The sequence below is a fragment of the Benincasa hispida genome, chromosome 2 (assembly GCF_009727055.1).
Source record: "Benincasa hispida cultivar B227 chromosome 2, ASM972705v1, whole genome shotgun sequence".
Taxonomy (NCBI): Eukaryota; Viridiplantae; Streptophyta; class Magnoliopsida; order Cucurbitales; family Cucurbitaceae; genus Benincasa; species Benincasa hispida.
Genome location: NC_052350.1, coordinates 43,248,582 through 43,263,167, shown reverse-complemented (window position 1 = coordinate 43,263,167; position 14,586 = coordinate 43,248,582). Strand labels below are relative to the sequence as shown.

Sequence of the window (14,586 nt, the reverse complement as noted above, 5' to 3'; positions counted from 1 at the left end):
TTGCATAAAAATTCAAAGCCAACTTTTTAAAATTGCAGCACAAAACCAACAAAACCTATTGTTTTTTACTTCTTTCTACTGCCACACAGATCTACGACAATCAATTTTTCCTTCCAAACAACACAAATAAAAATAGGATATATCCAATCTAGAGGACCTAGCTATAATTGAAGATGATAAAAATATCCTAGCAAATTGGAATTAAGAGTCCTGTTTATGAGAATCCCTAATTATCAATCACTAAAACCCTCAAGCCAACTCAATTTCAATCTTAAAGATTGTGTTAGACTCAAATTTTCTTAAGATCAAATACCTTGAAACAAAAACAAGTTCCTTGTCCCAAGATTCGAACACTCCACAAATAGGATGATCAATTCTACTTGAATGTTCTTGGCATGCAACTTAACACATGAATCGTAATATTCAAGTTCTTTAACTAAACTTGAAAGCAATTTATTGTAAAACTTAACTGATCAAAAACCTAATAATAAGGCTTAAATAGCTTCCAATAAAAATTCTAACGCGTGATAAAATTACAACTACTTAATATGTTTAAGAAATGATAAAATTGGAAAATATTTAAATTACATAAAATTATTAATTAAAATATATAAAATAATTTGATGCCTGGACGGTTGATATCAGCCGTCCACTGCGACGCATCACCTTTGCTTCATCTACCTTCGGCCATTAGTAATAGCCTGTCACCGAACGCACTTGGCACCGAAATCCAACGCCTCTTGCTGGAGTTTTGATGGATTTTCTTGAATGGGTTTCGAATACCCATTGAGGTTTGGTTTAATTTAAGATATATCCATTACGTTTTGGATGTTAGAACAGAGTTTGGGGGAGTTAAGAGCAGCTGTCCAGCAGTAGTGGAGATCAATATTGGTGGTCTCGGTAAGTGTTAAAGATTTCAAACTTTTTTGGGTTAATTAATGAGGTTGTAATTTTATGTTATAATCCTCAAAGTTTGATGTTTGCCTTAGGATATTGCTGGAGTATGGGAAGTGATTCTAGATCAAACCACAATTTGTGCTATAAGGGGAGTTGGATTGCTTGGATATAAATATTTGACCTTAAATTTGAGGTAAGAAATCTTAAATTTAGACTAATTTAAGGGTTAAAATTTGACATAATTATTTTTGAAATATTTTAAATAATTTCTCTCATGATTACAATTATTATAAAATACGTCTTTATTCACTTAAAAATAATTTAGTATTTGATTTTACACTTTTAAATAAAATTTACATCCAATCAAAATTATTTTTAAAATTATTAAAACCATGTATCAAGATAATTTTAAATATGCCAATTTTCAAAATCACTCTAAAAGATAATATAATGTGAAAATATGAAGGTATTACCTTTAATGTTCATGATTGGTGTAGTAATAAAATAAAATAAAAATGCAATAAACGTATGGTAAATTAGACTAAAGTGCAACAAGGTTAATTTATTTTGAAAACATTCAGATAACAAGACATTTTTTCCCTTTATTTTTTTTTTGACAATATTAAGATACCAAGATTGCAATACAAAAAGCACAAAACATTGCAATATCATGGAGATGGAACAGAGAGCATTCTTCATATGCGTAGGAAATGATGGAACCAATTTGCTGACAATTTTGGAATTCTTCTCAAACGGTGTCTGAAATCAACATAGACCAGACCAAAGCGCACAGCATATCCACTCGACCATTCAAAATTGTCCAATAACGACCCTGCAAAGAATCCCTTTATTCTTACACCAGCACTACAATATTTTTGAAAAGATACGATTAATTAAAGAGTCTGAGTTAGTAGAAAATATCATTTACTTATTACTAAAATTGAAAAAAATTGCAAATATAGACAAGTCTATCAACGATAGACTTCTATCGTTGATAGACTCTGGAGCCTATCACTGATAGGCTATTTAAACTTGGTCATATTTGTAATTTTTTTTACATTATGTTATATCTGCTAATACTTTGGGTCTAATGTCTATATTTACTACGGTCCCTTTTGTTAAATATATCTTTGGTGGAAAGTTTGTGTGGTTACCTTTTGACCAATTGAGACTCCATCACGATCCGCTACAATTCAAATACACATTTCACAAAGATAAATTTTGGAAATTTAAATATTTTATTTTCATAACAAAAAATTGTAAAAATATAGAAAGGAATAGTTATTTTTAAAATAAAAGGTAGCATTGGAGTTTGATTTGAATTGCATACTTGAAGTATTGGCATGCAAATCAGTCAAGAGGCTTGGTTTGTTAGGATCAACATTGGGATTATTTTGTGCATAATTAGATGTATAGTAATTTATTCCAATAAAATCATAGGACCTTGTGATCAATTTAATTTCTTCCTTTGTGAAATTAGGTAGCCTCTCCTTCACAAGAGCTTTCATGCTGGCTGGATAATCTCCATACACTATTGGATGCAAGAACCTAGAAAAAAACACATTTATTAATTTGTAGAAAATAATGTTTTTTTTTTAAAAGGTTAAGATAGCAATAATTTAAAAATATTGAACCGATATTAATTTTAGTTACTAACCCAGAAAAAAATCAAGAGCTCGAGATGTAGCATTTATATCTGCATCACTATTTGAATATGGGACATACCAATTCGAAAACAATGTGACCCCAATTTCACCTTTTTGTTTTGCCTACAAATCCCATATGACAAAATGGTTGAAATATATTTGAAATAATTAAATTTATCTTAGTTTTAACGAGTTAAAAATCTCGTTTGGTAACCATTTTGTTTTTTTGTTTTTTGTTTTTGAAAATTAATTAAGTCTATTTCTTTCCTATTGCTTACATGATTCACATCTTTCTTAAGTATAATGCTTGAATTCTTAGTCAAATTTAAAAAATAAATACAAATTTTTAAAAGCTGCTTTTTTTAGTTTTCTTAATTTGGCTTGGTTTTTTATACCACTGATAAAAAGTAGATAACAATGAAGAAATCTTGAGGTGGAAGTAGTATGATCTATAGCCTTAAATTTCAAAAACAAAAATAAAAAAACCAAATGGTTAACAAACGGAGACAAAGTAATTAACCTAAATCAAAACTAACATCCTAGCTTAACTTGTTAGTGATTTTTAAAATTATTTATTTTATTAGCCTAATAAGAAGAAAATATATGTGTTGGTATAGTAAGAGGGAGAACCTGATATTTAGACTGGTAAAGTCTAATAGCATGAGCATGTGCAAGAATTTGGTGGTGACCAACAATGTATGGTTCAGTCCCAGAATCTCCACCAAGAAAACCTTCTTGCCAAGAAGAGCATCTGCCTGATACAAAAGTTTCCGTCGCATAGCCATTTATGATAAAGACATATTGTTTGTTAAACGTGATCCAATGTTTCACTCTATCTCCAAACATCTTGAAACAAAGCTCAGCAAAGTCCACATAATCCTTTCTGTAATTGAATTTACCAATTAGTTAATTTCATTCAACACTTTGTTTCTTTTTCTGAATATATGACAGTTTAATAAAAGAGTTAATACTTACATAATTTTAGGACTCATGAAGCCTCGATAATTGTTTTGTAAAGCTTGGGGAAGATCCCAGTGAAAAATTGTTACATAGGGTTGGATGCCTACAAATGTAGAATTGTAAATATTGATTGAAATCAAAACCCACATGATTTGTTAACTAATTAATTACACAAATTAGAGGTTTTAAAAGAATCAATAGATTAATCTAATCTTAAGATAATATACCAACCTTTTGAAAGAAGCTCATTGATGAGTCTGTTGTAGTAATCAATTCCGTCTAGGTTCATTTTACCTTTAAGATTTCCCTCTACGTACATTTACAATCATAAAAATTTAAATTAATACATGAATAATCAACTAAATTAAATTAATGAAAACTCTAACTATAATTATAATTAACTAAAGAGATCAAAGTAAAACCTAGGAGTAAAAGATAGTAAAAAATGTTTGAAGACTCCAATCTTATATTCTTAATTTTGATTTCTTTCCTTTGCTGCTCAATTTATCTAGTAAATCAGACTCTGAATACTTTATTTTATAATACTGATCAAAAGCTTCCATTTAGTTAGGTCTTTGTTATATAGTTCAATAACATTTTTTATTTTAAACAAAGTCATATCATATTATCATTTTAAGACTCCATATTATTGTCAAATTAATTTATATTTGTTATTGATGTTTGAATATTGGATATATATAGGTATTCTATTCGAATTGGATTCTCAATCAACACGCTCCAAATTACAATGACATCTAATTCATTTAAGCAAACCCAACATCATTCCTAAATGAGAAGCGCCAAGATGACTAAAATAAAATCATTTTATGTGTTGAGATATGGTGTGGATATAGAATTTCAATATTATTTCGATTTTGTTTATTGTCTTCTCTTTATATGAATTTGTTATTTGCATATTAATGTCTCTTTTTAATGCATTGTTGATTTGATTTGTGAAAAAAGATTATGTAATTTTTTTTTAGAGAAAAAGTTAATTAATTATTCAAAAATAAAGTTACAAATAAAAAATATCATACTGATAGGCTAGTTATAAATATAACGTAAATATAATAGTTAAATTGAAATAAATAATTATTCTTGCTTGTTTTATTTTTAAAATACGTGAAATAAATTAAAAGAATGGTAAAAGAAAAACAAATAAAAATAGGAACAGAGATGAAGTGTTGAATTTATTTTGAAAATAAAAGTTAAAAAGAAAAAAAAAAGAATATATAGGTTGTTAGAGATGGATAAGCCATATATTTATGTATTCAAAGAATAAATAAAATCTTCTTTTATTTTTTTACATTCAAATGAAAATAATGAAGAAATTGGTGAATAAGATAAAAATAAGAGAGTAAAAAAAAAAAATGAAGAGTTGAAAATCAATTGTAACAAAGAGAAAATGAAACAAACCAAAATAAGAATATAAAAGAGAGAAAGTTGTTCTAAAAAATAATGTAAATTAAACATAAAAGGAAAAAAAAGAAGATGAAATGGTATGTAAAATAAAGGTTGGCCATGTCAGCCATAATAGTGATACATGTCACTCATTAGATGGAAGAGATATAGAAGAATTTCATACATCGCAATAATTAGAGATAGTGATACATGTCACTTATTAGACAGAAGAGGTATAAAAGAGTTTCATACATCGGTAGAATTAGAGATTTTTATGTGTGAATTATTAATGGTGACATTACAAATCAATAAAATTAAGATTGCCTTCGAAAAAATGTGTTTTTATAGTTCAGCGGAAGGAACGTCTCGAACTTCTAAGTTTTTAGTCTGTGATATATGTTTTAATTAACCAGTCGACTTATGTTTTTTTTTGGGAAAAATGTCATTCATAATCCTCAAATTTTATTATTTCCTATTTTTTTTTAAATATATATATATATATAAAATTTTGAAGGTAATTTTTCACATTTGTTGACATATTTAAATCGTAAGATTCTAGACCAAGAAATTGAGAATATGTAAGCATCAAAACCTATGCTCTTCATAATGACAACATCTTCCAGTATTATACATAAAGAATATTATTAATTGAGTTTTGCACAATAATTATTAAATCTAAAATAAAATAAAATAAAAATTTAAAGAAATGTAGTATGTGTATATGCATGCATGTGGGGTGAAGATTGGAATAATTGATCTTTAAGGTCAAATGTATAACATAAAGTGCAATTGTAATGCCATGATTTAAAAGAGAGACATTAATGAACTGATATCACATCCAAATGATAGAGATACTGAAGATATGAAAGTATGGTTAAAGAAAGACTTAAAAGAATTAAAAACCTATAACAACAAGATGTTCCTTCCTTTTCAATGACTCAATCATAAAAAATTTAAAGTTAAGTCTGCTTAGTTTGAAACACTCCTGTGTTGGGTAACCTCTTGAGAATTTTCTTAGAAAGCATGTGAGTAAGAACAAAATATTTTGAAACGACTCAAGTTGGTTTGCGGGTCACAGGGGATGTTGGGGAATGTCGGGATCATCAGGTGTTGAATCCTCGACCGAGGCTTTACAACAATACTTTTGGTGTACCATCTTTATGCATTTCACTCTCATCACACACACACAAAATTATATATTGTAAAAAAGAAGTAAAGTGAATTTGTCAATTCGCCCCATAGTAATTACTGAACAATTTGTTGCGATGGATTAAGATACGTACAACCAAAGCTATACCAAAGTATTTATCCTATTTATATGTATGTATAAGCATATACTACAAACCTTATAACGATGGTATTCATCAACAGCTATATCTCCATTGCTGCCACCAACAATTTTCTCTGCAATTTCACCAAAAACGAACAAGACTCACCTCACCTCTTCTTCTCTTATAAGAGAGTTTTTCTTTTCTTTTGTATTGCGAGAGTGAGAGAGAGAGAACCAGGGTGTTGGTGAGTGAAGTTATCCCAAATACTTGGTCCTCTTCCATACAAGAAAGCTGCACCTTCATACTATGAAAAAAACAAGATAATATATACACAAGTGATGCATGCATTATTATTATCATTCATTTGGAGAAGTATTGTTAGTATGTTTTTATCATTCATTTGGAGAAGTAATACTTATCAAACAAAATGAGAAGTATTGTTAGTATGTTTTTATATAATACCTGATAAGCAGATGATGAAGAACCAAAAACAAAGCTTCTAGAGAAGTTGCTTCTCCTTATAATATGAATGGGAGAGCTTGAGTTATCTGCAGCCTCTGAAAGTACTACAAGGATAAGGGAAACAAAGCCAAGAAAGAAGGTAGCTTTAGAAGCCATTTTTATCCTTCTTGGCTTTGGGTTTTGATTGTGATACACTTCCCTACTTCCTAATTGCCTTTATATAGAGAGGACAAGAGGCAAGAGATAAAGGCCTTTTTTTATATTAAAATGTGAAGTTTTAGGCATAAGAAACCATTGGGGATTGGAGAGAATTTCATAAGAAATCGATTTTAAAAATGGGATAGTTTCAAATATAGTCCAATATAAAAGAATTTGTAGATATAGCACAATTTAGATTTAGTTCTCAAAATGGACCAATGATAGACCATATCGTTGGTAGGACATACGAATCTATATATCAACATTGATTTTGCTATATTTAGAATTATTTAAAAATATTGTTCTATAATTAATTACCTAGAAGTGCTATTAGTGTTGAAGAAATGTCTTCAATTAGTATTATATTTAGTAAGGTTGTTTTGCATTTTTCATTATCTCATTCACCTTTCCTGTCTTTTAATATTTTTTTATCTTTTTGAAAAATTACATTTCTAATCCAAATTTTTTATGAATAGATGTGTTTGGAATATAAATTTTTAAAATGTATTTTTTTAATTTTCGAATTTTTGTAAGAATACATTTTATTCTTGAAACGTAAGTTTAAAAAGTCTTTGAAGTTATACGAGACTAGGAGTACTCAACAAGATCAGTAGTTGAGACCCATTGCTTCTCTTCTAGTTGCTTTCTCAGAATTTGGATCCTCTCTCGAGTTATTCAATCCTTTCTTTTTTTTATTATTTATTAATTAAATTTTAAACAAATATTAATTTAAATAATGATATCTTCTCTCTAACATAATTTTTACTAATGAGAAAAATATCAAACTATTTATAGAAATGGTAAAAAAAATATTGATAAATATTAATAGACTTTTATCAGCGTCTATCACATACTATCAATGATAGACTTGTATAAGTTTCTATTATTGATAGATACTGATAGATTTCTATCAATTTTTATCGGTCTCTATAAAAAATGATTAAATTATGCTATTTTGTGTAAATAGTTTATTTTATTTTTCTATTTTTGAAAATGTTCCTTATTTTAAAAGAAAGGAAATATTAAAATTGTAAAAAAGAAATAAAAAACAGCATTAGAAATAGAAATTGTAAAAAAGAAAGTAAAAAAATCATTAGAATACATGGATTTTAAAAGAAATGAAAAGAAAAATGTTTCTCCGATTGCTTCTTGCATGTGATATTTGAATCACTGATTGATCCAAAAACTTAAACGAGATAGGAGAATTGATCAATTTAATATTATATCATTAATATGTTTGAATATATGATCTCGTAGACCCCCTTCCTAATACTATATTAAATCTTTGATTGATCAACAAAATTGAAGTTAATACGTGAAGATAAATTTAATGTTATGGGAACGTTCTAATCCATATAAATTTGAAAAGCATATTAAACTTCTAGTTATAAGGCCACCCACTTCTTTGATCCAAAAGATATTATAATATTGCCCCAAACTTCAGGAAGGATAAAATTGATTTAAACATATAATCTCAATTAGTTAAAAGATTACAGATCTTAATCTTAATTTCCACTCACATGGGATTGAGTTCTTCAAGAAAAGAAGGGAAAAAGAATACACACCAACACAGAAACACATTTTACAAGGCCCAATATATTGATTTCTTCTTTCTCCTTCAAAACAACCCACCTTGCTTTTTCTTTTTCTTTTTTTTTTTTTTTCTTTTTTTGCCTAAAAAAAGGCTTGATTTCATTATTTATTAACCAATGACATGTTCATAAACTTTAGGAAACAAAAATTTTGAGTTTTCACATTTGAAAGATCCAAAACACACCTCTAGAGTCAAATTTGTGAACCAAAAACTTTGATGTTATTGTAAAATTTAGGTTAAATAATGACCCTTTTCATTAATCTTGTTGGTAAGGATCATATGTTAAAAAAATGAAGAGACCTCATTTAAAGAAAAAAAATAATGATGTCTTGCAATCTTTAAAAAGATATGTAGGTCGTTGTTCATCTCATTGTTAATATGGTATTAAAGCTCATGAGGTCTTTATAAGTATTAGTTCAAATTTGGGATATGACTCAAATAAACACTATCTTGAGCGGGTATGTAGAGAATCTCACATTAACAAAGATGAAGATTGTCATGCCCGAGTTTAGGGATTACATGAATGAATGGAGATCAAATCCAAATGTGGGGGGCTTCTAAAGATATAAAGTATAGTTAAGAAAAGTTTAAATGAATTGAAAGTTACTACCTAAACTAACAAGGTGTACCTTCCTTTTTGATGAATATTAATAGGAACTCCAAAGTTAAGTATGCTTAACTTGGAGCAATCTTCTGTTAGGTGATCTCTCAGGAATTTTCTTAAGAAATATGTGAGTGAGAACAAAACATTCTGAAAGGATCCATGTTGGTTTGTACGAATAGAGATTTCACTCTTAGAAGCATCAAGACAAGCAAGAATGACGTTGCCAAATCGTAGGAGAATGTTGAGACCATTGAATTTCAAATCCAAATTCTGAACCAATAATTGCCAGTAAAAGGAGTGACTGTATCTTATAGCTCATTAACAATTATCACTTAAGACATATTTATGACCAAAAGTGCATATACTAAAATTTAGGTTAAGTTATAAAAGTTTAACCCTTTTAAACCAATTTTCAAATTTTAAAACTTTTCGTGTACTTTTAATATATATCTTAAGTTTTATTATTTGAAGTTACCTTTTAAAAATAGTTAAATAATTATAATTTTTTATTAAAAAAAATACATAATGTGAGTTTGTTTTTATAATTTATGGACTAAAATTAGAAACGAATCTTAAAATACAAGGATCAAAATAGAAAATTAATATAAAATTTATAATGTGAATGGCTTAAGTGGCTACTAAAGAGACACTAAAAACCCACCTCATGGTAATTGAGGCTCTAATCTCTAACTTCGAAATTGATGGTATGAACTTGAGGTGTTATATTAATTTTAGTTGATATACATGATATTTACTCGATCATTTGTTGTAACAATCCAAATTTGTACGCATACACTACAGGAAATTAAATGTCAAATGTTAAGCATGACGAAATTTTATTTAAAGGGGTGGTAAATGTAATACCCTAATCCTAATTTAGAAAGCAAGAAAACAAATAACATATATAATTAAGAATGAAAAATATATAAATTTAATAGGAAAATCGGGTGGAAATTTAGAATTGGAAAAAAAAAAAAGAAATTTATTAATTATCCAAAAATAATGAATAAGGGGGCAAAATCAGGGAGGATTAATTAGAAGTTAGACGCTAGCTAATTCAGAAGACAAAGGGCAGTAGATAACTTTTTGTTTGGGCACTGCTCATTGGAAGAATTGGAGGTGAATTAATTGCCCATATACTCTTAAAATTTGAAAGAGTTAAAAAGGGGAAGTGGAATCCACAAGTAGTGAAGGCAACCCACGCGTGAAAAACTAGCGAGATTGGAGAGAAAATTGGAGATAGCGAGAGTGGAGAGAGCAAGATTGGAGAGAAAATTGGAGAGAGCGAGATTCTCAGCGAGAGCGAGAGCGAGAGCCAAACCAGCTAGAAAGTTGGAGAGAGCGAGATTCTGAGAATAGAAAGAGCGAGATTTGGACAAAAGCGTGGATTATACGTTGAATTTGGCCACGATCTTATAGATTATACATGGAGAACCCAAAATTGAATACAAACAAAGGTTGAAGACGTAAGGGCAAACGTTAGCCAAAATTAGGTGTCTTATTAAGAGAAATTCTTAAACCTAAGTAATTTTAAAGAAACCATTTGTAGGATGAGATGTCACACAGAGAAGAGCTGGAAACGGCTATAAATAGGAGGCTTTGGGATGGATGTTAAACTCATTCTCAAACAAAACTCAGTAGTAAAGAAATCGAGTGAAAAGGGTGAAGTAATTCTGTTAGTTAGAAGGAGGAAACGCGAGGGAAGTGCTGCCCAAATTTCCTTCCAGTTTAAGAAGGAAAGCTCTACTAATTAAACCATAAGGAATAATAAGGAATAACTAGGATCACAGTCAAGGTAAGTAGTTTATCTCACCCTCTCTTTAAGTGTTTCATGGTAGTGTACCTTTAATATGTTGCATAATTATGTTATTATTATGTTGCATTATATGTTTAAAATATGTTTATCGACAAGGGACCTCATGCATTATGTTTGTTCATATGATTAAATTTTAATTAGATAAAGGTTATGCTTCTTGGGCTAGCAGGGCATGTATGATTGCACCCCTCTAGACCCAATTCTATGTTAAGTTTATGCTAGGACTAATAGGGTATGTATGGTTGCACGCCTCTAATCCAATCTTACGTTTATGTTAATGGTTGATGTTGGATGCGACTCTGGCCCTACTGACTGCATGACCCACTAATCATCAGATAGGTTAGTTTCCGCCTAAGTCCTCATCTTCCTATCAGGGCGGAAAAATTTACGTTAGAAGCATAACCGACCACCACATGTTATTATATGTTTTCGGTCCCAATCATATGTTTTCAGGACATGTGCATGTGATTGTGCATTTGATCACTATCCTATGTGAGAACTACTTACTGGGTACATTATATACTCATCCTATTTTTACAGACTTTATAGGTAAGGACACAGCGTAGTGGCAGAACCAGACGTCGCTCAAATGGCCAACCATCAAATCACTATTATAGGCACATGCATTTTTGTATCACTATGCTAGTGTTTTATGGATCCTGGTGTTTTGTAAAATAAACTTTTTATATAGTTTTCTACCTAATTAATAAAATCTTAGATATGTTCTTTTGAGATTTTTACCAAAACTCATCTCATAATAGAAAAGTCTAAGAATGCATGTCGTAACAGTCGGACCATAATATGTAAGGATCCGGTCATTACAGGTTGGTATCAGAGCATTTGAGTCAATTAGGCTCTACTAATTAGAAGAGTCGTGGTGTTTGATGGTTCGGCTTGTTAGGTGATGCCCACAATTATGCCAAATACGCTGGTAAGTGGAATTTTCAAACGAGTAATTTAGTAAATAATTTAGTAAACATAAGGTATGAGTTAAAAAAAAATTAAAATTAGATTGCTTCCTTATTATGAAAATAAAATGTGTGTACAAGATGCCACCACAAAGGGCTCTAACACGACGAGGTAGACCTCGAAGTGAATCCACAATGGATCAAAATCAAGGACATGGACAGATGCCTGACGTGTTACTTACACTTAAAGCGTTACGAATACTAATACAAAATATGAGTAATGGAAACACAACCTCATCCACCATACCAATAACCAACGATACAAATGACTCGAAGATCATTCGAGAATTCAGGAAGTTCAATCCTTCAACATTTGATGGATCATCTGTGGATCCAATTATAGCAGAGAATTGGATAACAGAAATAGAAACTATTTTCCGCCATATGAACATCTCAGAAGAACAGAAAGTAAATTGTGCTACCTTCATGTTAAGAGGCGATGCAAATTTCTGGTGGGAATCCACACAAAGAACAATAAAAGGTATTGTCTCATGGCAATAATTCAATCAAGCTTTTTACAACAAGTATTTCCCTTTGACAATGAGATATCAAAAGGAAGTGAAATTTCTTAATCTTCGTCAAGAGAACATATCGGTGGCAGAGTATGAACGGAAATTTGATCAGTTGTTCCACTTTGTCCCTCGACTAGTGGACACAGAAGAGGAGAAAGTGGAAAGGTTTATTTGGGGATTAAGAGAAGGCATTCGAGGCATTGTTACTGCTTTCTGACACTAAGAGTATGCTTTTGCCCTCGAGTCGGCCTTACTCATGGAAGTAGATCTTGTTGTCAAAACCTCAACTTCTGAACGAGGAATCATGCCAAATCAAAAAAGGAAATTCATCCAACAGGCTTCCAACGTTCACAACGGCAAGCAAAAAATTTCCTAAAGCACTCAAGGCATACAGGCCAACAGAAGAGTCAAACATTCATATATCCTAAGTGCAGAAATTGTGAAAAACACCATCAGGGCATGTCTACGGAACTTATGGGTGTGTTTCAACTGCGGCCAGACGGGTCACTATGCAAAGGCTTGCCCAAAGCTCATCAACCAAGTATCAACTGCCCAGACCACCCAGCCTACTAGTAACAAGGTTACCCAACAACAGAAAGGACGGGTGTTTGCTGTTACACGTCAAGAGGCAGAGAATCAAGATGCAGTTGTTACAGGTACATTACCCATCCTCGGGTATTATGCCTTCACTTTATTTGATTCGGACTCTAGTCATTCATTCATCTCTACAACATTTACATAACATGCTCAATTAACATCAAAGCCCTTAGGCTACATTCTATCTGTAGCTATTCCTGCTAGAGTATCTATGTTGGTCTACTCAGTAGTAGAAAATTGTGAATTGTCAGTATCAGGACATAAACTAGGGGTGACCCTTATCATCCTAGACATAAGTGATTTTGACATAATACTAGGTATAAACTGGTTAGCAGCAAACTATGCAAGCATAGATTGCCATAATAAAGAGGTCATATTCACCTTTCCAACAAGAACCAAGTGTAAGTTTAAGAGTTCTAATATACCATTAGCCCAAAGAATAATTTTAGCCTTAAAAACTAAACATTTGCTCAACCATGGGGCTTGGGCATATTTAGCAAGTGTAGTGGATTTATGAAACCAAACGGATGAAATTAAGGCCATTCCTGTAATAGGAGAATTTGAAGATGTATTCCCAGAAGAGCTACCAAGTTTACCACCTAGTCGAGAAATATAATTTTGTATAGATCTAATTCCCAGAGCTGAACTAATATCTAAAGCACCATATAGAATGGCACCTGCGGAATTAAAAGAACTTAAAATACAATTACAAGAATTGTTAGATAAGAGATTTATACGCCCTAGCGTGTCTCGATGGGGAGCACCTGTCTTATTTGTTAAGAAAAATGATGGATCAATGCGTTTATGTATAAATTATCAGGAGTTGAATAAGCTGACAATAAAGAATAAGTACCCCCTCCCACGCATTGATGATCTATTTGACCAATTACAAGAAGCCTCGGTATTCTCCAAAATAGACTTACGATCTGGATATCATCAACTACGAAGCAAGGAGTCTGATATACCCAAGACTGCTTTCCGAACAAGATATGGGCATTACGAATTTATTGTGATTCCCTTTGGATTAATGAATGCCCCAACAGCCTTCATGGACTTGATGAATAGAATTTTTAAGGACTATCTTGATAACTTCGTGATCATATTTATAGATGATATTTTGGTCTATTCCAAGTCTAAGGCAAAACATGAAAAACATCTTAGGGACGTCCTTTTCATATTAAGAAATGAAAAGTTGTATGCCAAATTCTCCAAGTGTGAGTTTTGGATGCGACAAGTTGCCTACCTAGGGCATATTGTAAAGCAAGAAGGAATTTCTTAGTGGATCCTGCTAAGATTGAAACAGTTAGCAAGTGGCCTCGCCCAACAACAGTCAGCGAAGTGTGAAGCTTCCTTGGATTAGCAGGATATTATAGACGATTTGTGAAGAATTTCTCAAGTATAGTATTACCCTTAACTAACCTCACCAAGAAGAATATTCTTTTGTCTTGAATTAAGCATGTGAGCAAAGCTTCTAGGAACTAAAAGAAAAATTGACCACAGCCCCTATTCTCACTATACCTAACGGATCAGGGGGTTTAACTGTGTACAGTGACACATCGAAGAAGAGGCTTGGTTGTGTATTGATGTAACACGGAAAGGTAATAGCATATGCTTCAAGACAACTAAAACCTTATGAACAAAATTATCCCGTTCATGACTT

The 14,586-nt window shown here is 31.0% G+C and overlaps 1 pseudogene; it reads right to left on the bottom strand.

The window, feature by feature from the left end:
* Window positions 1-1,592: 1,592 nt before the first annotated feature.
* LOC120072108 lies at window positions 1,593-6,793 on the bottom strand (annotated as a pseudogene).
* Window positions 6,794-14,586: the final 7,793 nt, after the last annotated feature.